The sequence below is a fragment of the Chiloscyllium punctatum genome, chromosome X (assembly GCF_047496795.1).
Source record: "Chiloscyllium punctatum isolate Juve2018m chromosome X, sChiPun1.3, whole genome shotgun sequence".
In the NCBI taxonomy this organism is placed as follows: domain Eukaryota; kingdom Metazoa; phylum Chordata; class Chondrichthyes; order Orectolobiformes; family Hemiscylliidae; genus Chiloscyllium; species Chiloscyllium punctatum.
In genome coordinates, this window is record NC_092791.1 from 795,661 (window position 1) to 820,971 (window position 25,311).

The window sequence follows — 25,311 nt, forward strand, 5'->3', positions numbered from 1 at the left end:
AACAGAGGGCGCGAAACAGAGGGCGAGTAACAGAGGGTCTGAAACAGAGGGTCTGAAACAGAGGGCGCCAAATAGAGTGGCCGAAACAGAGGGCGAGAAACAGAGGGGCCAAAACAGAGGGCGAGAAACAGACGGTCTGAAACAGAGCGTCTGAAACAGAGGGGCTGAAACAGAGGGGCTGAAACAGAGGGGCTGAAACAGAGGGGCTGAAACAGAGGGCGCGAAACAGAGGGCGCGAAACAGAGGGTCTGAAACAGAGGGTCTGAAACAGAGGGTCTGAAACAGAGGGCGAGAAACAGAGGGTCTGAAACAGAGGGTCTGAAACAGAGGGTCTGAAACAGAGGGCGCGAAACAGTAGGGCGCGAAACAGAGGGGCCGAAGCAGAGGGCGGCAAACAGAGGGGCCGAAACAGAGAGTCTGAAATAGAGGACGCGAAACCGAGGGCGCGAAACAGAGGGCGAGAAACAGAGGGTCTGAAACAGAGGGCGCGAAACAGAGGGGCCGAAACAGAGGGCGGGAAACAGAGGGGCCGAAACAGAGGGTCTGAAACAGAGGGTGCGAAACAGAGGGCGCGAAACAGAGGGCGAGAAACAGAGGGTCTGAAGCAGAGGGTCTGAAACAGAGGGTCTGAAACAGAGGGCGCGAAACAGAGAGTCTGAAACAGAGGGGCTGAAACAGAGGGCGAGAAACAGAGGGTCTGAAACAGAGGGGCTGAAACAGAGGGCGAGAAACAGAGGGTCTGAAACAGAGGGTCTGAAACAGAGGGTCTGAACCCGAGGGTCTGAAACAGAGGGCGCGAAACAGAGGGTCTGAAACAGAGGGGCTTAAACAGAGGGGCTGAAACAGAGGGTCGGAAACAGAGGGGCTGAAACAGAGGGCGAGAAACAGAGGGGCTGAAACTGAGGGCGAGAAACAGAGCGCGCGAAACAGAGGGTCTGAAACAGAGGGCGAGAAACAGAGCGCGCGAAACAGAGGGTCTGAAACAGAGGGGCTGAAACAGAGGGCGAGAAAAAGAGGGGCTGAAACAGAGGGCGAGAAACAGAGGGGCCGAAACAGAGGGCGAGAAACAGAGGGTCTGAAACAGAGGGGCTGAAACAGAGGGCGAGAAACAGAGGGTCTGAAACAGAGGGCGCGAAATAGAGGGGCCGTAACAGAGAGCGAGAAACAGAGGGGCCGAAACAGAGGGCGAGAAACAGAGGGTCTGAAACAGAGGGTCTGAAACAGAGGGGCTGAAACAGAGGGGCTGAAACAGAGGGTCTGAAACAGTGGGGCCGAAACAGAGGGGCCGAAACAGAGGGCGAGAAACAGAGGGCGAGAAACAGAGGGTCTGAAACAGAGGGTCTGAAACAGAGGGGCTGAAACAGAGGGTCTGAAACAGAGTGTCTGAAACAGAGGGCGCGAAATAGAGGGGCCGTGACAGAGGGCGAGAAACAGAGGGGCCGAAACAGAGGGCGAGAAACAGAGGGTCTGAAACAGAGGGTCTGAAACAGAGGGGCTGAAACAGAGGGGCTGAAACAGAGGGTCTGAAACAGTGGGGCCGAAACAGAGGGGCCGAAACAGAGGGCGAGAAACAGAGGGCGAGAAACAGAGGGTCTGAAACAGAGGGTCTGAAACAGAGGGGCTGAAACAGAGGGCGAGAAACAGAGGGTCTGAAACAGAGGGGCTGAAACAGAGGGCGAGAAACAGAGGGTCTGAAACAGAGGGTCTGAAACAGAGGGTCTGAAACAGAGGGCGCGAAACAGAGGGTCTGTAACAGAGGGGCTTAAACAGAGGGGCTGAAACAGAGGGTCGGAAACAGAGGGGCTGAAATAGAGGGCGAGAAACAGAGGGGCTGAAACTGAGGGCGAGAAACAGAGCGCGCGAAACAGAGGGTCTGAAACAGAGGGGCTGAAACAGAGGGCGAGAAACAGAGGGGCTGAAACAGAGGGCGAGAAACAGAGGGGCCGAAACAGAGGGTCTGAAACAGAGGGTCTGAAACAGAGGGCGCGAAACAGAGGGCGAGTAACAGAGGGTCTGAAACAGAGGGTCTGAAACAGAGGGCGCCAAATAGAGGGGCCGAAACAGAGGGCGAGAAACAGAGGGGCCGAAACAGAGGGCGAGAAACAGAGGGTCTGAAACAGAGCGTCTGAAACAGAGGGGCTGAAACAGAGGGGCTGAAACAGAGGGTCTGAAACAGAGGGGCTGAAACAGAGGGCGCGAAACAGAGGGCGCGAAACAGAGGGTCTGAAACAGAGGGTCTGAAACAGAGGGTCTGAAACAGAGGGCGAGAAACAGAGGGTCTGAAACAGAGGGTCTGAAACAGAGGGTCTGAAACAGAGGGCGCGAAACAGTAGGGCGCGAAACAGAGGGGCCGAAGCAGAGGGCGGCAAACAGAGGGGCCGAAACAGAGAGTCTGAAATAGAGGACGCGAAACCGAGGGCGCGAAACAGAGGGCGAGAAACAGAGGGTCTGAAACAGAGGGTCTGAAACAGAGGGCGCGAAACAGAGGGGCCGAAACAGAGGGCGGGAAACAGAGGGTCTGAAACAGAGGGGCTTAAACAGAGGGGCTGAAACAGAGGGTCGGAAACAGAGGGGCTGAAACAGAGGGCGAGAAACAGAGGGGCTGAAACTGAGGGCGAGAAACAGAGCGCGCGAAACAGAGGGTCTGAAACAGAGGGGCTGAAACAGAGGGCGAGAAAAAGAGGGGCTGAAACAGAGGGCGAGAAACAGAGGGGCCGAAACAGAGGGTCTGAAACAGAGGGTCTGAAACAGAGGGCGCGAAACAGAGGGCGAGTAACAGAGGGTCTGAAACAGAGTGTCTGAAACAGAGGGCGCGAAATAGAGGGGCCGTAACAGAGGGCGAGAAACAGAGGGGCCGAAACAGAGGGCGAGAAACAGAGGGTCTGAAACAGAGGGTCTGAAACAGAGGGGCTGAAACAGAGGGGCTGAAACAGAGGGTCTGAAACAGTGTGGCCGAAACAGAGGGGCCGAAACAGAGGGCGAGAAACAGAGGGCGAGAAACAGAGGGTCTGAAACAGAGGGTCTGAAACAGAGGGGCTGAAACAGAGGGTCTGAAACAGAGTGTCTGAAACAGAGGGCGCGAAATAGAGGGGCCGTAACAGAGGGCGAGAAACAGAGGGGCCGAAACAGAGGGCGAGAAACAGAGGGTCTGAAACAGAGGGTCTGAAACAGAGGGGCTGAAACAGAGGGGCTGAAACAGAGGGTCTGAAACAGTGGGGCCGAAACAGAGGGCGAGAAACAGAGGGGCCGAAACAGAGGGCGAGAAACAGAGGGTCTGAAACAGAGGGCGAGAAACAGAGGGGCTGAAACAGAGGGGCTGAAACAGAGGGTTTGAAACAGAGGCTCTGAAACAGAGGGCGCGAGACAGAGCGTGCGAAACAGAGGGGCCGAAACAGATGGTCTGAAACAGAGGGCGCGAAACAGAGGGCGCGAAACAGAGGGTCTGAAACAGAGGGTCTGAAACAGAGGGGCTGAAACAGAGGGGCTGAAACAGAGGGTCTGAAACAGTGGGGCCGAAACAGAGGGCGAGAAACAGAGGGGCCGAAACAGAGGGCGAGAAACAGAGGGTCTGAAACAGAGGGCGAGAAACAGAGTGGCTGAAACAGAGGGGCTGAAACAGAGGGTTTGAAACAGAGGCTCTGAAACAGAGGGCGCGAGACAGAGCGTGCGAAACAGAGGGGCCGAAACAGATGGTCTGAAACAGAGGGCGCGAAACAGAGGGCGCGAAAGAGAGAGCGAGAAACAGAGGGTCTGAAACAGAGGGTCTGAAACAGAGGGCGCAAAACAGAGGGGCCGAAACAGAGGGCGAGAAACAGAGGGGTCGAAACAGAGGGCGAGCAGCAGAGGGTCTGAAACAGAGGGTCTGAAACAGAGGGTCTGAAACAGAGGGCGCGAAACAGAGGGTCTGAAACAGAGGGTCTGAAACAGATGGCGAGAAACAGAGGGTCTGAAACAGAGGGGCTGAAACAGAGGGCGAGAAACAGAGGGGCTGAAACAGAGGGTGAGAAACAGAGGGTCTGAAACAGAGGGTCTGAATCAGTGGGTCTGAAACAGAGGGCGCGAAACAGAGGGTCTGAAACAGAGGGGCTGAAACAGAGGGCGAGAAACAGAGGGTCTGAAACAGAGGGGCTGAAACAGAGGGCGAGAAACAGAGGGTCTGAAACAGAGGGTCTGAAACAGAGGGTCTGAACCCGAGGGTCTGAAACAGAGGGCGCGAAACAGAGGGTCTGAAACAGAGGGGCTTAAACAGAGGGGCTGAAACAGAGGGTCGGAAACAGAGGGGCTGAAATAGAGGGCGAGAAACAGAGGGGCTGAAACTGAGGGCGAGAAACAGAGCGCGCGAAACAGAGGGTCTGAAACAGAGGGGCTGAAACAGAGGGCGAGAAACAGAGGGGCTGAAACAGAGGGCGAGAAACAGAGGGGCCGAAACAGAGGGTCTGAAACAGAGGGTCTGAAACAGAGGGCGCGAAACAGAGGGCGAGTAACAGAGGGTCTGAAACAGAGGGTCTGAAACAGAGGGCGCCAAATAGAGGGGCCGAAACAGAGGGCGAGAAACAGAGGGGCCGAAACAGAGGGCGAGAAACAGAGGGTCTGAAACAGAGCGTCTGAAACAGAGGGGCTGAAACAGAGGGGCTGAAACAGAGGGTCTGAAACAGAGGGGCTGAAACAGAGGGCGCGAAACAGAGGGCGCGAAACAGAGGGTCTGAAACAGAGGGTCTGAAACAGAGGGTCTGAAACAGAGGGCGAGAAACAGAGGGTCTGAAACAGAGGGTCTGAAACAGAGGGTCTGAAACAGAGGGCGCGAAACAGTAGGGTGCGAAACAGAGGGGCCGAAGCAGAGGGCGGCAAACAGAGGGGCCGAAACAGAGAGTCTGAAATAGAGGACGCGAAACCGAGGGCGCGAAACAGAGGGCGAGAAACAGAGGGTCTGAAACAGAGGGTCTGAAACAGAGGGCGCGAAACAGAGGGGCCGAAACAGAGGGCGGGAAACAGAGGGGCCGAAACAGAGGGTCTGAAACAGAGGGTGCGAAACAGAGGGCGCGAAACAGAGGGCGAGAAACAGAGGGTCTGAAGCAGAGGGTCTGAAACAGAGGGTCTGAAACAGAGGGCGCGAAACAGAGAGTCTGAAACAGAGGGGCTGAAACAGAGGGCGAGAAACAGAGGGTCTGAAACAGAGGGGCTGAAACAGAGGGCGAGAAACAGAGGGTCTGAAACAGAGGGTCTGAAACAGAGGGTCTGAACCCGAGGGTCTGAAACAGAGGGCGCGAAACAGAGGGTCTGAAACAGAGGGGCTTAAACAGAGGGGCTGAAACAGAGGGTCGGAAACAGAGGGGCTGAAACAGAGGGCGAGAAACAGAGGGGCTGAAACTGAGGGCGAGAAACAGAGCGCGCGAAACAGAGGGTCTGAAACAGAGGGGCTGAAACAGAGGGTGAGAAAAAGAGGGGCTGAAACAGAGGGCGAGAAACAGAGGGGCCGAAACAGAGGGTCTGAAACAGAGGGTCTGAAACAGAGGGCGCGAAACAGAGGGCGAGTAACAGAGGGTCTGAAACAGAGTGTCTGAAACAGAGGGCGCGAAATAGAGGGGCCGTAACAGAGGGCGAGAAACAGAGGGGCTGAAACAGAGGGCGAGAAACAGAGGGGCTGAAACAGAGGGTCTGAAACAGAGGGGCTGAAACAGAGGGCGAGAAACAGAGGGGCTGAAACAGAGGGTGAGAAACAGAGGGTCTGAAACAGAGGGTCTGAATCAGTGGGTCTGAAACAGAGGGCGCGAAACAGAGGGTCTGAAACAGAGGGGCTGAAACAGAGGGCGAGAAACAGAGGGTCTGAAACAGAGGGGCTGAAACAGAGGGCGAGAAACAGAGGGTCTAAAACAGAGGGTCTGAAACAGAGGGTCTGAACCCGAGGGTCTGAAACAGAGGGCGCGAAACAGAGGGTCTGAAACAGAGGGGCTTAAACAGAGGGGCTGAAACAGAGGGTCGGAAACAGAGGGGCTGAAATAGAGGGCGAGAAACAGAGGGGCTGAAACTGAGGGCGAGAAACAGAGCGCGCGAAACAGAGGGTCTGAAACAGAGGGGCTGAAACAGAGGGCGAGAAACAGAGGGGCTGAAACAGAGGGCGAGAAACAGAGGGGCCGAAACAGAGGGTCTGAAACAGAGGGTCTGAAACAGAGGGCGCGAAACAGAGGGCGAGTAACAGAGGGTCTGAAACAGAGGGTCTGAAACAGAGGGCGCCAAATAGAGGGGCCGAAACAGAGGGCGAGAAACAGAGGGGCCGAAACAGAGGGCGAGAAACAGAGGGTCTGAAACAGAGCGTCTGAAACAGAGGGGCTGAAACAGAGGGGCTGAAACAGAGGGTCTGAAACAGAGGGGCTGAAACAGAGGGCGCGAAACAGAGGGCGCGAAACAGAGGGTCTGAAACAGAGGGTCTGAAACAGAGGGTCTGAAACAGAGGGCGAGAAACAGAGGGTCTGAAACAGAGGGTCTGAAACAGAGGGTCTGAAACAGAGGGCGCGAAACAGTAGGGCGCGAAACAGAGGGGCCGAAGCAGAGGGCGGCAAACAGAGGGGCCGAAACAGAGAGTCTGAAATAGAGGACGCGAAACCGAGGGCGCGAAACAGAGGGCGAGAAACAGAGGGTCTGAAACAGAGGGCGCGAAACAGAGGGGCCGAAACAGAGGGCGGGAAACAGAGGGGCCGAAACAGAGGGTCTGAAACAGAGGGTGCGAAACAGAGGGCGCGAAACAGAGGGCGAGAAACAGAGGGTCTGAAGCAGAGGGTCTGAAACAGAGGGTCTGAAACAGAGGGCGCGAAACAGAGAGTCTGAAACAGAGGGGCTGAAACAGAGGGCGAGAAACAGAGGGTCTGAAACAGAGGGGCTGAAACAGAGGGCGAGAAACAGAGGGTCTGAAACAGAGGGTCTGAAACAGAGGGTCTGAACCCGAGGGTCTGAAACAGAGGGCGCGAAACAGAGGGTCTGAAACAGAGGGGCTTAAACAGAGGGGCTGAAACAGAGGGTCGGAAACAGAGGGGCTGAAACAGAGGGCGAGAAACAGAGGGGCTGAAACTGAGGGCGAGAAACAGAGCGCGCGAAACAGAGGGTCTGAAACAGAGGGCGAGAAACAGAGCGCGCGAAACAGAGGGTCTGAAACAGAGGGGCTGAAACAGAGGGCGAGAAAAAGAGGGGCTGAAACAGAGGGCGAGAAACAGAGGGGCCGAAACAGAGGGCGAGAAACAGAGGGTCTGAAACAGAGGGGCTGAAACAGAGGGCGAGAAACAGAGGGTCTGAAACAGAGGGCGCGAAATAGAGGGGCCGTAACAGAGGGCGAGAAACAGAGGGGCCGAAACAGAGGGCGAGAAACAGAGGGTCTGAAACAGAGGGTCTGAAACAGAGGGGCTGAAACAGAGGGGCTGAAACAGAGGGTCTGAAACAGTGGGGCCGAAACAGAGGGGCCGAAACAGAGGGCGAGAAACAGAGGGCGAGAAACAGAGGGTCTGAAACAGAGGGTCTGAAACAGAGGGGCTGAAACAGAGGGTCTGAAACAGAGTGTCTGAAACAGAGGGCGCGAAATAGAGGGGCCGTAACAGAGGGCGAGAAACAGAGGGGCCGAAACAGAGGGCGAGAAACAGAGGGTCTGAAACAGAGGGTCTGAAACAGAGGGGCTGAAACAGAGGGGCTGAAACAGAGGGTCTGAAACAGTGGGGCCGAAACAGAGGGGCCGAAACAGAGGGCGAGAAACAGAGGGCGAGAAACAGAGGGTCTGAAACAGAGGGTCTGAAACAGAGGGGCTGAAACAGAGGGTCTGAAACAGAGTGTCTGAAACAGAGGGCGCGAAATAGAGGGGCCGTAACAGAGGGCGAGAAACAGAGGGGCCGAAACAGAGGGCGAGAAACAGAGGGTCTGAAACAGAGGGTCTGAAACAGAGGGGCTGAAACAGAGGGGCTGAAACAGAGGGTCTGAAACAGTGGGGCCGAAACAGAGGGCGAGAAACAGAGGGGCTGAAACAGAGGGTGAGAAACAGAGGGTCTGAAACAGAGGGTCTGAATCAGTGGGTCTGAAACAGAGGGCGCGAAACAGAGGGTCTGAAACAGAGGGGCTGAAACAGAGGGCGAGAAACAGAGGGTCTGAAACAGAGGGGCTGAAACAGAGGGCGAGAAACAGAGGGTCTGAAACAGAGGGCGCGAAATAGAGGGGCCGTAACAGAGGGCGAGAAACAGAGGGGCCGAAACAGAGGGCGAGAAACAGAGGGTCTGAAACAGAGGGTCTGAAACAGAGGGGCTGAAACAGAGGGGCTGAAACAGAGGGTCTGAAACAGTGGGGCCGAAACAGAGGGGCCGAAACAGAGGGCGAGAAACAGAGGGCGAGAAACAGAGGGTCTGAAACAGAGGGTCTGAAACAGAGGGGCTGAAACAGAGGGTCTGAAACAGAGTGTCTGAAACAGAGGGCGCGAAATAGAGGGGCCGTAACAGAGGGCGAGAAACAGAGGGGCCGAAACAGAGGGCGAGAAACAGAGGGTCTGAAACAGAGGGTCTGAAACAGAGGGGCTGAAACAGAGGGGCTGAAACAGAGGGTCTGAAACAGTGGGGCCGAAACAGAGGGCGAGAAACAGAGGGGCCGAAACAGAGGGCGAGAAACAGAGGGTCTGAAACAGAGGGCGAGAAACAGAGGGGCTGAAACAGAGGGGCTGAAACAGAGGGTTTGAAACAGAGGCTCTGAAACAGAGGGCGCGAGACAGAGCGTGCGAAACAGAGGGGCCGAAACAGATGGTCTGAAACAGAGGGCGCGAAACAGAGGGCGCGAAAGAGAGAGCGAGAAACAGAGGGTCTGAAACAGAGGGTCTGAAACAGAGGGCGCAAAACAGAGGGGCCGAAACAGAGGGCGAGAAACAGAGGGATCGAAACAGAGGGCGAGCAGCAGAGGGTCTGAAACAGAGGGTCTGAAACAGAGGGTCTGAAACAGAGGGCGCGAAACAGAGGGTCTGAAACAGAGGGTCTGAAACAGATGGCGAGAAACAGAGGGTCTGAAACAGAGGGGCTGAAACAGAGGGCGAGAAACAGAGGGGCTGAAACAGAGGGTGAGAAACAGAGGGTCTGAAACAGAGGGTCTGAATCAGTGGGTCTGAAACAGAGGGCGCGAAACAGAGGGTCTGAAACAGAGGGGCTGAAACAGAGGGCGAGAAACAGAGGGTCTGAAACAGAGGGGCTGAAACAGAGGGCGAGAAACAGAGGGTCTGAAACAGAGGGTCTGAAACAGAGGGTCTGAACCCGAGGGTCTGAAACAGAGGGCGCGAAACAGAGGGTCTGAAACAGAGGGGCTTAAACAGAGGGGCTGAAACAGAGGGTCGGAAACAGAGGGGCTGAAATAGAGGGCGAGAAACAGAGGGGCTGAAACTGAGGGCGAGAAACAGAGCGCGCGAAACAGAGGGTCTGAAACAGAGGGGCTGAAACAGAGGGCGAGAAACAGAGGGGCTGAAACAGAGGGCGAGAAACAGAGGGGCCGAAACAGAGGGTCTGAAACAGAGGGTCTGAAACAGAGGGCGCGAAACAGAGGGCGAGTAACAGAGGGTCTGAAACAGAGGGTCTGAAACAGAGGGCGCGAAATAGAGGGGCCGAAACAGAGGGCGAGAAACAGAGGGGCCGAAACAGAGGGCGAGAAACAGAGGGTCTGAAACAGAGCGTCTGAAACAGAGGGGCTGAAACAGAGGGGCTGAAACAGAGGGTCTGAAACAGAGGGGCTGAAACAGAGGGCGCGAAACAGAGGGCGCGAAACAGAGGGTCTGAAACAGAGGGTCTGAAACAGAGGGTCTGAAACAGAGGGCGAGAAACAGAGGGTCTGAAACAGAGGGTCTGAAACAGAGGGTCTGAAACAGAGGGCGCGAAACAGTAGGGCGCGAAACAGAGGGGCCGAAGCAGAGGGCGGCAAACAGAGGGGCCGAAACAGAGAGTCTGAAATAGAGGACGCGAAACCGAGGGCGCGAAACAGAGGGCGAGAAACAGAGGGTCTGAAACAGAGGGTCTGAAACAGAGGGCGCGAAACAGAGGGGCCGAAACAGAGGGCGGGAAACAGAGGGTCCGAAACAGAGGGTCTGAAACAGAGGGTGCGAAACCGAGGGCGCGAAACAGAGGGCGAGAAACAGAGGGTCTGAAACAGAGGGTCTGAAACAGAGGGCGCGAAACAGAGGGGCCGAAACAGAGGGCGGGAAACAGAGGGTCCGAAACAGAGGGTCTGAAACAGAGGGTGCGAAACAGAGGGCGCGAAACAGAGGGCGAGAAACAGAGGGTCTGAAGCAGAGGGTCTGAAACAGAGGGTCTGAAACAGAGGGCGCGAAACAGAGAGTCTGAAACAGAGGGGCTGAAACAGAGGGCGAGAAACAGAGGGTCTGAAACAGAGGGGCTGAAACAGAGGGCGAGAAACAGAGGGTCTGAAACAGAGGGTCTGAAACAGAGGGTCTGAACCCGAGGGTCTGAAACAGAGGGTCTGAAACAGAGGGGCTTAAACAGAGGGGCTGAAACAGAGGGTCGGAAACAGAGGGGCTGAAACAGAGGGCGAGAAACAGAGGGGCTGAAACTGAGGGCGAGAAACAGAGCGCGCGAAACAGAGGGTCTGAAACAGAGGGGCTGAAACAGAGGGCGAGAAAAAGAGGGGCTGAAACAGAGGGCGAGAAACAGAGGGGCCGAAACAGAGGGTCTGAAACAGAGGGCGCGAAACAGAGGGCGAGTAACAGAGGGTCTGAAACAGAGTGTCTGAAACAGAGGGCGCGAAATAGAGGGGCCGTAACAGAGGGCGAGAAACAGAGGGGCCGAAACAGAGGGCGAGAAACAGAGGGTCTGAAACAGAGGGTCTGAAACAGAGGGGCTGAAACAGAGGGGCTGAAACAGAGGGTCTGAAACAGAGGGTCTGAAACAGAGGGCGCGAAACAGAGGGCGCGAAACAGAGGGTCTGAAACAGAGGGTCTGAAACAGAGGGTCTGAAACAGAGGGCGAGAAACAGAGGGTCTGAAACAGAGGGTCTGAAACAGAGGGTCTGAAACAGAGGGCGCGAAACAGTAGGGCGCGAAACAGAGGGGCCGAAGCAGAGGGCGGCAAACAGAGGGGCCGAAACAGAGAGTCTGAAACAGAGGACGCGAAACCGAGGGCGCGAAACAGAGGGCGAGAAACAGAGGGTCTGAAACAGAGGGTCTGAAACAGAGGGCGCGAAACAGAGGGGCCGAAACAGAGGGCGGGAAACAGAGGGGCCGAAACAGAGGGTCTGAAACAGAGGGTGCGAAACAGAGGGCGCGAAACAGAGGGCGAGAAACAGAGGGTCTGAAGCAGAGGGTCTGAAACAGAGGGTCTGAAACAGAGGGCGCGAAACAGAGGGGCCGAAACAGAGGGCGAGTAACAGAGGGTCTGAAACAGAGTGTCTGAAACAGAGGGCGCGAAATAGAGGGGCCGTAACAGAGGGCGAGAAACAGAGGGGCCGAAACAGAGGGCGAGAAACAGAGGGTCTGAATCAGAGGGCGCGAAACAGAGGGTCTGAAACAGAGGGTCTGAAACAGAGGGTCTGAAACAGAGGGGCTGAATCAGAGTGCGAGAAACAGAGGGCGAGAAACAGAGGGTCTGAAACAGAGGGTCTGAAACAGGGGGTCTGAAACAGAGGGTGAGAAACAGAGTATCTGAAACAGAGGGTTTGAAACAGAGGGGCTGAAACAGAGGCCGCGAAACAGAGGGTCTGAAACAGAGGGGCTAAAACAGAGGGGCTGAAACAGAGGGCGCGAAACAGAGGGTCTGAAACAGAGGGTCTGATACAGAGGGCGCCAAGCAGAGGGTCTGAAACAGAGGGTCTGAAACAGAGGGCGCGAAACAGAGGGTGCGAAACAGAGGGTCTGAAACAGAGGGTCTGAAACAGAGGGGCTGAAACAGAGGGTCTGAAACAGAGGGACTGAAACAGAGGGTCTGAAACAGAGGGTCTGAAACAGAGGGCGCGAAACAGAGGGTGCGAAACAGAGGGTCTGAAACAGAGGGTCTGAAACAGAGGGGCTGAAACAGAGGGTCTGAAACAGAGGGACTGAAACAGAGGGTCTGAAACAGAGCGCGCGAAACAGAGGGTCTGAAACAGAGGGACTGAAACAGAGGGTCTGAAACAGAGCGCGCGAAACAGAGAGTCTGAAACAGAGGGGCTGAAACAGAGGGCGAGAAACAGAGGGTCTGAAACAGAGGGGCTGAAACAGAGGGCGAGAAACAGAGGGTCTGAAACAGAGGGTCTGAAACAGAGGGTCTGAACCCGAGGGTCTGAAACAGAGGGTCTGAAACAGAGGGGCTTAAACAGAGGGGCTGAAACAGAGGGTCGGAAACAGAGGGGCTGAAACAGTGGGCGAGAAACAGAGGGGCTGAAACTGAGGGCGAGAAACAGAGCGCGCGAAACAGAGGGTCTGAAACAGAGGGGCTGAAACAGAGGGCGAGAAAAAGAGGGGCTGAAACAGAGGGCGAGAAACAGAGGGGCCGAAACAGAGGGTCTGAAACAGAGGGCGCGAAACAGAGGGCGAGTAACAGAGGGTCTGAAACAGAGGGTCTGAAACAGAGGGCGCGAAATAGAGGGGCCGTAACAGAGGGCGAGAAACAGAGGGGCCGAAACAGAGGGCGAGAAACAGAGGGTCTGAAACAGAGGGTCTGAAACAGAGGGGCTGAAACAGAGGGGCTGAAACAGAGGGTCTGAAACAGAGGGTCTGAAACAGAGGGCGCGAAACAGAGGGCGCGAAACAGAGGGTCTGAAACAGAGGGTCTGAAACAGAGGGTCTGAAACAGAGGGCGAGAAACAGAGGGTCTGAAACAGAGGGTCTGAAACAGAGGGTCTGAAACAGAGGGCGCGAAACAGTAGGGCGCGAAACAGAGGGGCCGAAGCAGAGGGCGGCAAACAGAGGGGCCGAAACAGAGAGTCTGAAACAGAGGACGCGAAACCGAGGGCGCGAAACAGAGGGCGAGAAACAGAGGGTCTGAAACAGAGGGTCTGAAACAGAGGGCGCGAAACAGAGGGGCCGAAACAGAGGGCGGGAAACAGAGGGGCCGAAACAGAGGGTCTGAAACAGAGGGTGCGAAACAGAGGGCGCGAAACAGAGGGCGAGAAACAGAGGGTCTGAAGCAGAGGGTCTGAAACAGAGGGTCTGAAACAGAGGGCGCGAAACAGAGGGGCCGAAACAGAGGGCGAGTAACAGAGGGTCTGAAACAGAGTGTCTGAAACAGAGGGCGCGAAATAGAGGGGCCGTAACAGAGGGCGAGAAACAGAGGGGCCGAAACAGAGGGCGAGAAACAGAGGGTCTGAATCAGAGGGCGCGAAACAGAGGGTCTGAAACAGAGGGTCTGAAACAGAGGGTCTGAAACAGAGGGGCTGAATCAGAGTGCGAGAAACAGAGGGCGAGAAACAGAGGGTCTGAAACAGAGGGTCTGAAACAGGGGGTCTGAAACAGAGGGTGAGAAACAGAGTATCTGAAACAGAGGGTTTGAAACAGAGGGGCTGAAACAGAGGCCGCGAAACAGAGGGTCTGAAACAGAGGGGCTAAAACAGAGGGGCTGAAACAGAGGGCGCGAAACAGAGGGTCTGAAACAGAGGGTCTGATACAGAGGGCGCCAAGCAGAGGGTCTGAAACAGAGGGTCTGAAACAGAGGGCGCGAAACAGAGGGTGCGAAACAGAGGGTCTGAAACAGAGGGTCTGAAACAGAGGGGCTGAAACAGAGGGTCTGAAACAGAGGGACTGAAACAGAGGGTCTGAAACAGAGGGTCTGAAACAGAGGGCGCGAAACAGAGGGTGCGAAACAGAGGGTCTGAAACAGAGGGTCTGAAACAGAGGGGCTGAAACAGAGGGTCTGAAACAGAGGGACTGAAACAGAGGGTCTGAAACAGAGCGCGCGAAACAGAGGGTCTGAAACAGAGGGTCTGAAACAGAGGGGCGGAAACAGAGGGCGAGAAACAGAGTGTCTGAAACAGAGGGTCTGAAACAGAGGGTCTGAAACAGAGGGGCTGAAACAGAGGGTCTGAAACAGAGGGTCTGAAACAGAGGGGCTGAAACAGAGGGGCTGAAACAGAGGGCGAGAAACAGAGGGTCTGAAACAGAGGGGCTGAAACAGAGGGCGCGAAACAGAGAGTCTGAAACAGTGGGGCTGAAACAGAGAGCGTGAAACAGAGGGTCCGAAACAGTGGGCGAGAAACAGAGGGGCTTAAACAGAGGGTCTGAAACAGAGGGCGCGAAACAGAGGGTCTGCAACAGAGGGCGAGAAACAGAGGGCGAGAAACAGACTATCTGAAACAGAGGGTTTGAAACAGAGGGGCTGAAACAGAGGCCGCGAAACAGAGGGTCTGAAACAGAGGGGCTAAAACAGAGGGGCTGAAACAGAGGGCGCGAAACAGAGGGTGCGAAACAGAGGGTCTGAAACAGAGGGTCTGATACAGAGGGCGCAAAGCAGAGGGTCTGAAACAGAGGGTCTGAAACAGAGGGCGCGAAACAGAGGGTGCGAAACAGAGGGTCTGAAACAGAGGGTCTGAAACAGAGGGGCTGAAACAGAGGGTCTGAAACAGAGGGACTGAAACAGAGGGTCTGAAACAGAGCGCGCGAAACAGAGGGTCTGAAACAGAGGGTCTGAAACAGAGGGGCGGAAACAGAGGGCGAGAAACAGAGTGTCTGAAACAGAGGGTCTGAAACAGAGGGTCTGAAACAGAGGGGCTGAAACAGAGGGTCTGAAACAGAGGGTCTGAAACAGAGGGGCTGAAACAGAGGGGCTGAAACAGAGGGCGAGAAACAGAGGGTCTGAAACAGAGGGGCTGAAACAGAGGGCGCGAAACAGAGAGTCTGAAACAGTGGGGCTGAAACAGAGAGCGTGAAACAGAGGGTCCGAAACAGTGGGCGAGAAACAGAGGGGCTTAAACAGAGGGTCTGAAACAGAGGGCGCGAAACAGAGGGTCTGCAACAGAGGGCGAGAAGCAGAGGGCGAGAAACAGAGTGTCTGAAACAGAGGGCGAGAAACAGAGTGCAAGAAACAGAGGGCGAGAGACCGAGGCTCTGAAACAGAGGGTCTGAAACAGAGGGTCTGAAACAGAGGGCGAGAAAGAGTGGGGCTGAAACAGAGGGTCTGAAACATGGGGCTGAAACAGAGGGGCTGAAACAGAGGGCGCGAAATAGAGGGCGCGAAACAGAGGGTCTGAAACAGAGGGTCTGCAACAGAGGGCGAGAAACAGAGGGCAAGAAACAGAGGGGCTGGAACAGAGGGGCTGAAACAGAGGGGCTGAAACAGAGGGGCTGAAACAGAGGGCGCGAAACAGAGGGTCTGAAACAGAGGGCGCGAAACAGAGGGTCTGAAACAGAGGGCGAGAAACAGAGGGTCTGAAACAGTGGGTCTGAAACAGAGGGGCTGAAACAGAGGGCGAGAAACAGAGGGCGAGAAACAGAGGGTCTGAAACAGAGGGTCTGAAACAGGGGGTCTGAAACAGAGGGTGAGAAACAGAGTATCTGAAACAGAGGGTTTGAAACAGAGGGGCTGAAACAGAGGGCGCGAAACAGAGGGTCTGAAACAGAGGGGCTAAAACAGAGGGGCTGAAACAGAGGGCGCGAAACAGAGGGTCTGAAACAGAGGGTCTGATACAGAGGGCGCCAAGCAGAGGGTCTGAAACAGAGGGTCTGAAACAGAGGGCGCGAAACAGAGGGTGCGAAACAGAGGGTCTGAAACAGAGGGGCTGAAACAGAGGGGCTGAAACAGAGGGTCTGAAACAGAGGGACTGAAACAGAGGGTCTGAAACAGAGGGTCTGAAACAGAGGGCGCGAAACAGAGGGTGCGAAACAGAGGGTCTGAAACAGAGGGTCTGAAACAGAGGGGCTGAAACAGAGGGTCTGAAATAGAGGGACTGAAACAGAGGGTCTGAAACAGAGCGCGCGAAACAGAGGGTCTGAAACAGAGGGTCTGAAACAGAGGGGCGGAAACACAGGGCGAGAAACAGAGTGTCTGAAACAGAGGGTCTGAAACAGAGGGTCTGAAACAGAGGGGCTGAAACAGAGGGTCTGAAACAGAGGGTCTGAAACAGAGGGGCTGAAACAGAGGGGCTGAAACAGAGGGCGAGGAACAGAGTGTCTGAAACAGAGGGGCTGAAACAGAGGGCGCGAAACAGAGAGTCTGAAACAGTGGGGCTGAAACAGAGAGCGTGAAACAGAGGGTCCGAAACAGTGGGCGAGAAACAGAGGGGCTTAAACAGAGGGTCTGAAACAGAGGGCGCGAAACAGAGGGTCTGCAACAGAGGGCGAGAAACAGAGGGCGAGAAACAGAGGGTCTGAAACAGAGGGTCTGAAACAGGGGGTCTGAAACAGAGGGTGAGAAACAGAGTATCTGAAACAGAGGGTTTGAAGCAGAGGGGCTGAAACAGAGGCCGCGAAACAGAGGGTCTGAAACAGAGGGGCTAAAACAGAGGGGCTGAAACAGAGGGCGCGAAACAGAGGGCGCGAAACAGAGGGTCTGAAACAGAGGGTCTGATACAGAGGGCGCCAAGCAGAGGGTCTGAAACAGAGGGTCTGAAACAGAGGGCGCGAAACAGAGGGTGCGAAACAGAGGGTCTGAAACAGAAGGTCTGAAACAGAGGGGCTGAAACAGAGGGTCTGAAACAGAGGGACTGAAACAGAGGGTCTGAAACAGAGCGCGCGAAACAGAGGGTCTGAAACAGAGGGTCTGAAACAGAGGGGCGGAAACAGAGGGCGAGAAACAGAGTGTCTGAAACAGAGGGTCTGAAACAGAGGGTCTGAAACAGAGGGGCTGAAACAGAGGGTCTGAAACAGAGGGTCTGAAACAGAGGGGCTGAAACAGAGGGGCTGAAACAGAGGGCGAGAAACAGAGGGTCTGAAACAGAGGGGCTGAAACAGAGGGCGCGAAACAGAGAGTCTGAAACAGTGGGGCTGAGACAGAGAGCGTGAAACAGAGGGTCCGAAACAGTGGGCGAGAAACAGAGGGGCTTAAACAGAGGGTCTGAAACAGAGGGCGCGAAACAGAGGGTCTGCAACAGAGGGCGAGAAGCAGAGGGCGAGAAACAGAGTGTCTGAAACAGAGGGCGAGAAACAGAGTGCAAGAAACAGAGGGCGAGAGACCGAGGCTCTGAAACAGAGGGTCTGAAACAGAGGGTCTGAAACAGAGGGCGAGAAAGAGTGGGGCTGAAACAGAGGGTCTGAAACATGGGGCTGAAACAGAGGGGCTGAAACAGAGGGCGCGAAATAGAGGGCGCGAAACAGAGGGTCTGAAACAGAGGGTCTGCAACAGAGGGCGAGAAACAGAGGGCAAGAAACAGAGGGGCTGGAACAGAGGGGCTGAAACAGAGGGGCTGAAACAGAGGGGCTGAAACAGAGGGCGCGAAACAGAGGGTCTGAAACAGAGGGCGCGAAACAGAGGGTCTGAAACAGAGGGCGAGAAACAGAGGGTCTGAAACAGTGGGTCTGAAACAGAGGGGCTGAAACAGAGGGCGAGAAACAGAGGTTCTGAAACCGAGGGGCTGAAACAGAGGGCGCGAAACAGAGGGTCTGTAACAGAGGGGCTGAAACAGAGGGTGCGAAACAGAGGGTCTGAAACATAGGGCGCGAAACAGAGGGCGCGAAACAGAGGGCGAGAAACAGAGGGGCTGAAACAGAGGGGCAGAAACAGAGTGCGCGAACTAGAGGGTCTGAAACAGTGGGCGAGAAACAGAGGGGCTGAAACAGAGGGGCTGAAACAGAGGGGGTGAAACAGATGGGCTGAAATAGAGGGGCTGAAACAGAGGGCGAGAAACAGAGAGTCTGAAACCGAGGGTCTGAAACAGAGGGGTTGAAACAGAGGTTCTGAAACAGAGGGCGAGAAACAGAGGGCGAGAAACAGAGGGGCTGAAACAGAGGGGCTGAAACAGAGGGGCTGAAACAGAGGGCGAGAAACAGAGGGCGAGAAACAGAGGGTCTGAAACAGAGGGGCTGAAACAGAGGGGCTGAAACAGAGGGTCTGAAACAGAGGGCGAGAAACAGAGGGGCTGAAACAGAGGGGATGAAACAGTAGGGCTGAAACTGAGGGGCTGAAACAGAGGGGCTGAAACAGAGGACGAGAAACAGAGGGTCTGAAACAGGGGGTCTGAAACAGAGGGTCTGAAACAGAGGGCGAGAAACAGAGGGTCTGAAACAGAGGGGCTGAAGCAGAGGGCGAGAAACAGAGGGTCTGAAACAGAGGGGCTGAAACAGAGGGTCTGAAACAGAGGGTATGAAACAGAGGGTCTGAAACAGAGGGTCTGAAACAGAGGGGCTGAAACAGAGGGCGCGAAACAGAGGGCGCGCAACAGAGGGCGAGAAACAGAGGGCGCGAAACAGAGTGTCTGAAACAGAGGGCCTGGAACAGAGGGCGAGAAACAGAGGGTCTGAAACAGAGTGTCTGAAACAGAGGGCGCGAAACAGAGGGTCTGGAACAGAGGGGCTGAAACAGAGGGGCGAGAAACAGAGGGCGAGAAACAAAGGGTCTGAAAGAGAGGGGCTGAAACAGGGGGGCTGAAACAGAGGGGCTGAAACAGAGGGGCTGAAACAGAGGTGCTGAAACAGCGGGCGCGAAACAGAGGGTCTGAAACAGAGGGTCTGAAACAGAGGGGCTGAAACAGAGGTCGCAAAACAGAGGGCGCGCAACAGAGGGCGAGAAACAGAGGGTCTGAAACAGAGGGGCTGAAACAGAGGGTCTGAAACAGAGGGCGAGAAACAGAGGGCGAGAAACAGAGGGGCTGAAACAGAGGGACTGAAATAGAGGGGCTGAAACAGAGGGTATGAAACAGAGGGTCTGAAACAGAGGGTCTGAAACAGAGGGGCTGAAACAGAGGGCGCGAAACAGAGGGCGCGCAACAGAGGGCGAGAAACAGAGGGTCTGCAACTGAGGGCGAGAAACAGAGGGCGAGAAACAGAGGGGCTGAAACAGAGGGGCTGAAACAGAGGTGCTGAAACAGAGGGCGAGAAACAGAGAGGCTGAAACAGAGGGGCTCAAACAGAGGTGCTGAAACAGAGGGTGCGAAACAGAGGGCGAGAAACAGAGGGGCTGGAACAGAGGGGCTGAAACAGAGAGGCTGAAACAGAGGGGTTGAAGCAGAGGGCGCGAAACAGAGGGGCTGAAATAGAGATCGAGAAACAGAGGGTCTGAAACAGAGGGTCTGAAACAGCGGTGCTGAAACAGAGGGCGAGAAACAGAGGGTGTGAAACAGACGGGCTGAAACAGAGGGGCTCAAACAGAGGTGCTGAAACAGAGGGTGCGAAACAGAGGGCGAGAAACAGAGGGGCTGGAACAGAGGGGCTGAAACAGAGAGGCTGAAACAGAGGGGCTGAAGCAGAGGGCGCGAAACAGAGGGGCTGAAATAGAGATCGAGAAACAGAGGGTCTGAAACAGAGGGTCTGAAACAGCGGTGCTGAAACAGAGGGCGAGAAACAGAGGGTGTGAAACAGAGGGGCTGAAACAGAGGGCGCGAAACAGAGGGTCTGTAACAGAGGGGCTGAAACAGAGGGCGCGAAACAGAGGGTCTGAAACAGAGGGGCTGAAACAGAGGGCGCGAAACAGAGGGCGCGAAACAGAGGGTCTGAAACAGAGGGTCTGAAACAGAGGGTCTGAAACAGAGGGCGAGAAACAGAGGGTCTGAAACAGAGGGTCTGAAACAGAGGGTCTGAAACAGAGGGCGCGAAACAGTAGGGCGCGAAACAGAGGGGCCGAAGCAGAGGGCAGCAAACAGAGGGGCCGAAACAGAGAGTCTGAAACAGAGGACGCGAAACCGAGGGCGCGAAACAGAGGGCGAGAAACAGAGGGTCTGAAACAGAGGGTCTGAAACAGAGGGCGCGAAACAGAGGGGCCGAAACAGAGGGCGGGAAACAGAGGGGCCGAAACAGAGGGTCTGAAACAGAGGGTGCGAAACAGAGGGCGCGAAACAGAGGGCGAGAAACAGAGGGTCTGAAGCAGAGGGTCTGAAACAGAGGGTCTGAAACAGAGGGCGCGAAACAGAGGGGCCGAAACAGAGGGCGAGAAACAGAGGGTCTGAAACAGAGGGTCTGAAACAGAGGGGCTAAAATAGAGGGGCTGAAACAGAGGGTCCGAAACATAGGGCGAGAAACAGAGCGGCCGAAACAGAGGGCGAGAAACAGAGGGGCCGAAACAGAGGGCGAGAAACAGAGGGGCCGAAACAGAGGGCGAGACACAGAGGATCTGAAACAGAGGGGCCGAAACAGAGGGTCTGAAACAGAGGGCGCGAAACATAGGGTCTGAAACAGAGGGGCTGAAAAAGAGGGGCTGAAACAGAGGGACTGAAACAGAGGGGCTGAAACAGAGGGCGCGAAACAGAGGGTCTGAAACAGAGGGTCTGAAACAGAGGGTCATAAACAGAGGGGCCGAAACAGAGGGCGAGAAACAGAGGGTCTGAAACAGAGGGGCTGAAACAGAGGGCGAGAAACAGAGGGTCTGAAACAGAGGGGCTGAAACAGAGGGCGAGAAACAGAGGGCGAGCAACAGAGGGGCTGAAACAGAGGGACTGAAACAGAGGGGCTGAAACAGAGGGCGCGAAACAGAGGGTCTGAAACAGAGGGTCTGAAACAGAGGGTCATAAACAGAGGGGCCGAAACAGAGGGCGAGAAACAGAGGGTCTGAATCAGAGGGTCTGAAACAGAGGGCGCGAAACAGAGGGTCTGAAACAGAGGGTCTGAAACAGAGGGGCTGAAACAGAGTGCGAGAAACAGAGGGCGAGAAACAGAGGGTCTGAAACAGAGGGTCTGAAACAGGGGGTCTGAAACAGAGGGTGAGAAACAGAGTATCTGAAACAGAGGGTTTGAAACAGAGGGGCTGAAACAGAGGCCGCGAAACAGAGGGTCTGAAACAGAGGGGCTAAAACAGAGGGGCTGAAACAGAGGGCGCGAAACAGAGTGTCTGAAACAGAGGGTCTGATACAGAGGGCGCCAAGCAGAGGGTCTGAAACAGAGGGTCTGAAACAGAGGGCGCGAAACAGAGGGTGCGAAACAGAGGGTCTGAAACAGAGGGACTGAAACAGAGGGTCTGAAACAGAGCGCGCGAAACAGAGGGTCTGAAACAGAGGGTCTGAAACAGAGGGGCGGAAAAAGAGGGCGAGAAACAGAGTGTCTGAAACAGAGGGTCTGAAACAGAGGGGCTGAAACAGAGGGTCTGAAACAGAGGGTCTGAAACAGAGGGGCTGAAACAGAGGGGCTGAAACAGAGGGCGAGAAACAGAGGGTCTGAAACAGAGGGGCTGAAACAGAGGGCGCGAAACAGAGGGTCTGAAACAGTGGGGCTGAAACAGAGAGCGTGAAACAGAGGGTCCGAAACAGTGGGCGAGAAACAGAGGGGCTTAAACAGAGGGGCTGAAACAGAGGGCGCGAAACAGAGGGTCTGCAACAGAGGGCGAGAAGCAAAGGGCGAGAAACAGAGTGTCTGAAACAGAGGGCGAGAAACAGAGTGCAAGAAACAGAGGGCGAGAGACCGAGGCTCTGAAACAGAGGGTCTGAAACAGAGGGTCTGAAACAGAGGGCGAGAAAGAGTGGGGCTGAAACAGAGGGTCTGAAACATGGGGCTGAAACAGAGGGGCTGAAACAGAGGGCGCGAAACAGAGGGTCTGAAACAGAGGGTCTGCAACAGAGGGCGAGAAACAGAGGGCAAGAAACAGAGGGGCTGGAACAGAGGAGCTGAAACAGAGGGGCTGAAACAGAGGGGCTGAAACAGAGGGCGCGAAACATAGGGTCTGAAACAGAGGGCGAGAAACAGAGGGTCTGAAACAGTGGGTCTGAAACAGAGAGCCTGAAACAGAGGGCGAGAAACAGAGGGTCTGAAACCTAGGGGCTGAAACAGAGGGCGCGAAACAGAGGGTCTGTAACAGAGGGGCTGAAACAGAGGGTCTGAAACAGAGGGCGAGAAACAGAGGGCGCGAAACAGAGGGGCTGAAACAGAGTGACTGAAACAGAGGGGCTGAAACAGAGGGTATGAAACAGAGGGTCTGAAACAGAGGGGCTGAAATAGAGATCGAGAAACAGAGTGTCTGAAACAGAGGGTCCGAAACAGTGGGCGAGAAACAGAGGGGCTTAAACAGAGGGGCTGTAACAGAGGGCGCGAAACAGAGGGTCTTCAACAGAGGGCGAGAAGCAGAGGGCGAGAAACAGAGTGTCTGAAACAGAGGGCGAGAAACAGAGTGCAAGAAACAGAGGGCGAGAGACCGAGGCTCTGAAACAGAGGGTCTGAAACAGAGGGCGAGAAAGAGTGGGGCTGAAACAGAGGGTCTGAAACATGGGGCTGAAACAGAGGGGCTGAAACAGAGGGCGCGAAACAGAGGGTCTGAAACAGAGGGTCTGCAACAGAGGGCGAGAAACAGTGGGCAAGAAACAGAGGGGCTGGAACAGAGGGGCTGAAACAGAGGGGCTGAAACAGAGGGGCTGAAACAGAGGGCGCGAAACAGAGGGTCTGAAACAGAGGGCGAGAAACAGAGGGTCTGAAACAGTGGGTCTGAAACAGAGAGCCTGAAACAGAGGGCGAGAAACAGAGGGTCTGAAAACGAGGGGCTGAAACAGAGGGCGCGAAACAGAGGGTCTGGAACAGAGGGGCTGAAACAGAGGGGCGAGAAACAGAGGGCGAGAAACAGAGGGTCTGAAAGAGAGGGGCTGAAACGGGGGGCTGAAACAGAGGGGCTGAAACAGAGGGGCTGAAACAGAGGTGCTGAAACAGCGGGCACGAAACAGAGGGTCTGAAACAGAGGGTCTGAAACAGAGGGGCTGAAACAGAGGTCGCAAAACAGAGGGCGCGCAACAAAGGGCGAGAAACAGAGGGTCTGAAACAGAGGGGCTGAAACAGAGGGTCTGAAACAGAGGGTCTGAAACAGAGGGTCTGAAACAGAGGGGCTGAAACAGAGGGCGCGAAACAGAGGGCGCGCAACAGAGGGGCTGAAACAGAGGGGCTGAAACAGAGGTGCTGAAACAGAGGTCGAGAAACAGAGAGGCTGAAACAGAGGGGCTCAAACAGAGGTGCTGAAACAGAGGGTGCGAAACAGAGGGCGAGAAACAGAGGGGTAGGAACAGAGGGGCTGAAACAGAGAGGCTGAAACAGAGGGGCTGAAGCAGAGGGCGCGAAACAGAGGGGCTGAAATAGAGATCGAGAAACAGAGGGTCTGAAACAGAGGGTCTGAAACAGTGGTGCTGAAACAGATTGCGAGAAACAGAGGGTGTGAAACAGAGGGGCTGAAACAGAGGGCGCGAAACAGAGGGTCTGTAACAGAGGGGCTGAAACAGAGGGCGCGAAAGAGAGGGTCTGAAACAGAGGGGCTGAAACAGAGGGCGCGAAACAGAGGGCGCGAAACAGAGGGTCTGAAACAGAGGGTCTGAAACAGAGGGTCTGAAACAGAGGGCGAGAAACAGAGGGTCTGAAACAGAGGGTCTGAAACAGAGGGTCTGAAACAGAGGGCGCGAAACAGTAGGGCGCGAAACAGAGGGGCCGAAGCAGAGGGCGGCAAACAGAGGGGCCGAAACAGAGAGTCTGAAACAGAGGACGCGAAACCGAGGGCGCGAAACAGAGGGCGAGAAACAGAGGGTCTGAAACAGAGGGTCTGAAACAGAGGGCGCGAAACAGAGGGGCCGAAACAGAGGGCGGGAAACAGAGGGGCCGAAACAGAGGGTCTGAAACAGAGGGTGCGAAACAGAGGGCGCGAAACAGAGGGCGAGAAACAGAGGGTCTGAAGCAGAGGGTCTGAAACAGAGGGTCTGAAACAGAGGGCGCGAAACAGAGGGGCCGAAACAGAGGGCGAGAATCAGAGGGTCTGAAACAGAGGGTCTGAAACAGAGGGGCTAAAACAGAGGGGCTGAAACAGAGGGTCCGAAACAGTGGGCGAGAAACAGAGGGGCTTAAACAGAGGGGCTGAAACAGAGGGCGCGAAACAGAGGGTCTGCAACAGAGGGCGAGAAGCAGAGGGCGAGAAACAGAGTGTCTGAAACAGAGGGCGAGAAACAGAGTGCAAGAAACAGAGGGCGAGAGACCGAGGCTCTGAAACAGAGGGTCTGAAACAGAGGGCGAGAAAGAGTGGGGCTGAAACAGAGGGTCTGAAACATGGGGCTGAAACAGAGGGGCTGAAACAGAGGACGCGAAACAGAGGGTCTGAAACAGAGGGTCTGCAACAGAGGGCGAGAAACAGAGGGCAAGAAACAGAGGGGCTGGAACAGAGGGGCTGAAACAGAGGGGCTGAAACAGAGGGGCTGAAACAGAGGGCGCGAAACAGAGGGTCTGAAACAGAGGGCGAGAAACAGAGGGTCTGAAACAGTGGGTCTGAAACAGAGAGCCTGAAACAGAGGGCGAGAAACAGAGGGTCTGAAACCGAGGGGCTGAAACAGAGGGCGCGAAACAGAGGGTCTGGAACAGAGGGGCTGAAACAGAGGGGCGAGAAACAGAGGGCGAGAAACAGAGGGTCTGAAAGAGAGGGGCTGAAACAGGGGGGCTGAAACAGAGGGGCTGAAACAGAGGGGCTGAAACAGAGGTGCTGAAACAGCGGGCGCGAAACAGAGGGTCTGAAACAGAGGGTCTGAAACAGAGGGGCTGAAACAGAGGTCGCAAAACAGAGGGCGCGCAACAGAGGGCAAGAAACAGAGGGTCTGAAACAGAGGGGCTGAAACAGAGGGTCTGAAACAGAGGGCGAGAAACAGAGGGCGAGAAACAGAGGGGCTGAAACAGAGTGACTGAAACAGAGGGGCTGAAACAGAGGGTATGAAACAGAGGGTCTGAAACAGAGGGGCTGAAATAGAGATCGAGAAACAGAGTGTCTGAAACAGAGGGTCCGAAACAGTGGGCGAGAAACAGAGGGGCTTAAACAGAGGGGCTGTAACAGAGGGCGCGAAACAGAGGGTCTTCAACAGAGGGCGAGAAACAGAGTGTCTGAAACAGAGGGCGAGAAACAGAGTGCAAGAAATAGAGGGCGAGAGACCGAGGCTCTGAAACAGAGGGTCTGAAACAGAGGGCGAGAAAGAGTGGGGCTGAAACAGAGGGTCTGAAACATGGGGCTGAAACAGAGGGGCTGAAACAGAGGGCGCGAAACAGAGGGTCTGAAACAGAGGGTCTGCAACAGAGGGCGAGAAACAGTGGGCAAGAAACAGAGGGGCTGGAACAGAGGGGCTGAAACAGAGGGGCTGAAACAGAGGGGCTGAAACAGAGGGCGCGAAACAGAGGGTCTGAAACAGAGGGCGAGAAACAGAGGGTCTGAAACAGTGGGTCTGAAACAGAGAGCCTGAAACAGAGGGCGAGAAACAGAGGGTCTGAAACCGAGGGGCTGAAACAGAGGGCGCGAAACAGAGGGTCTGAAAGAGAGG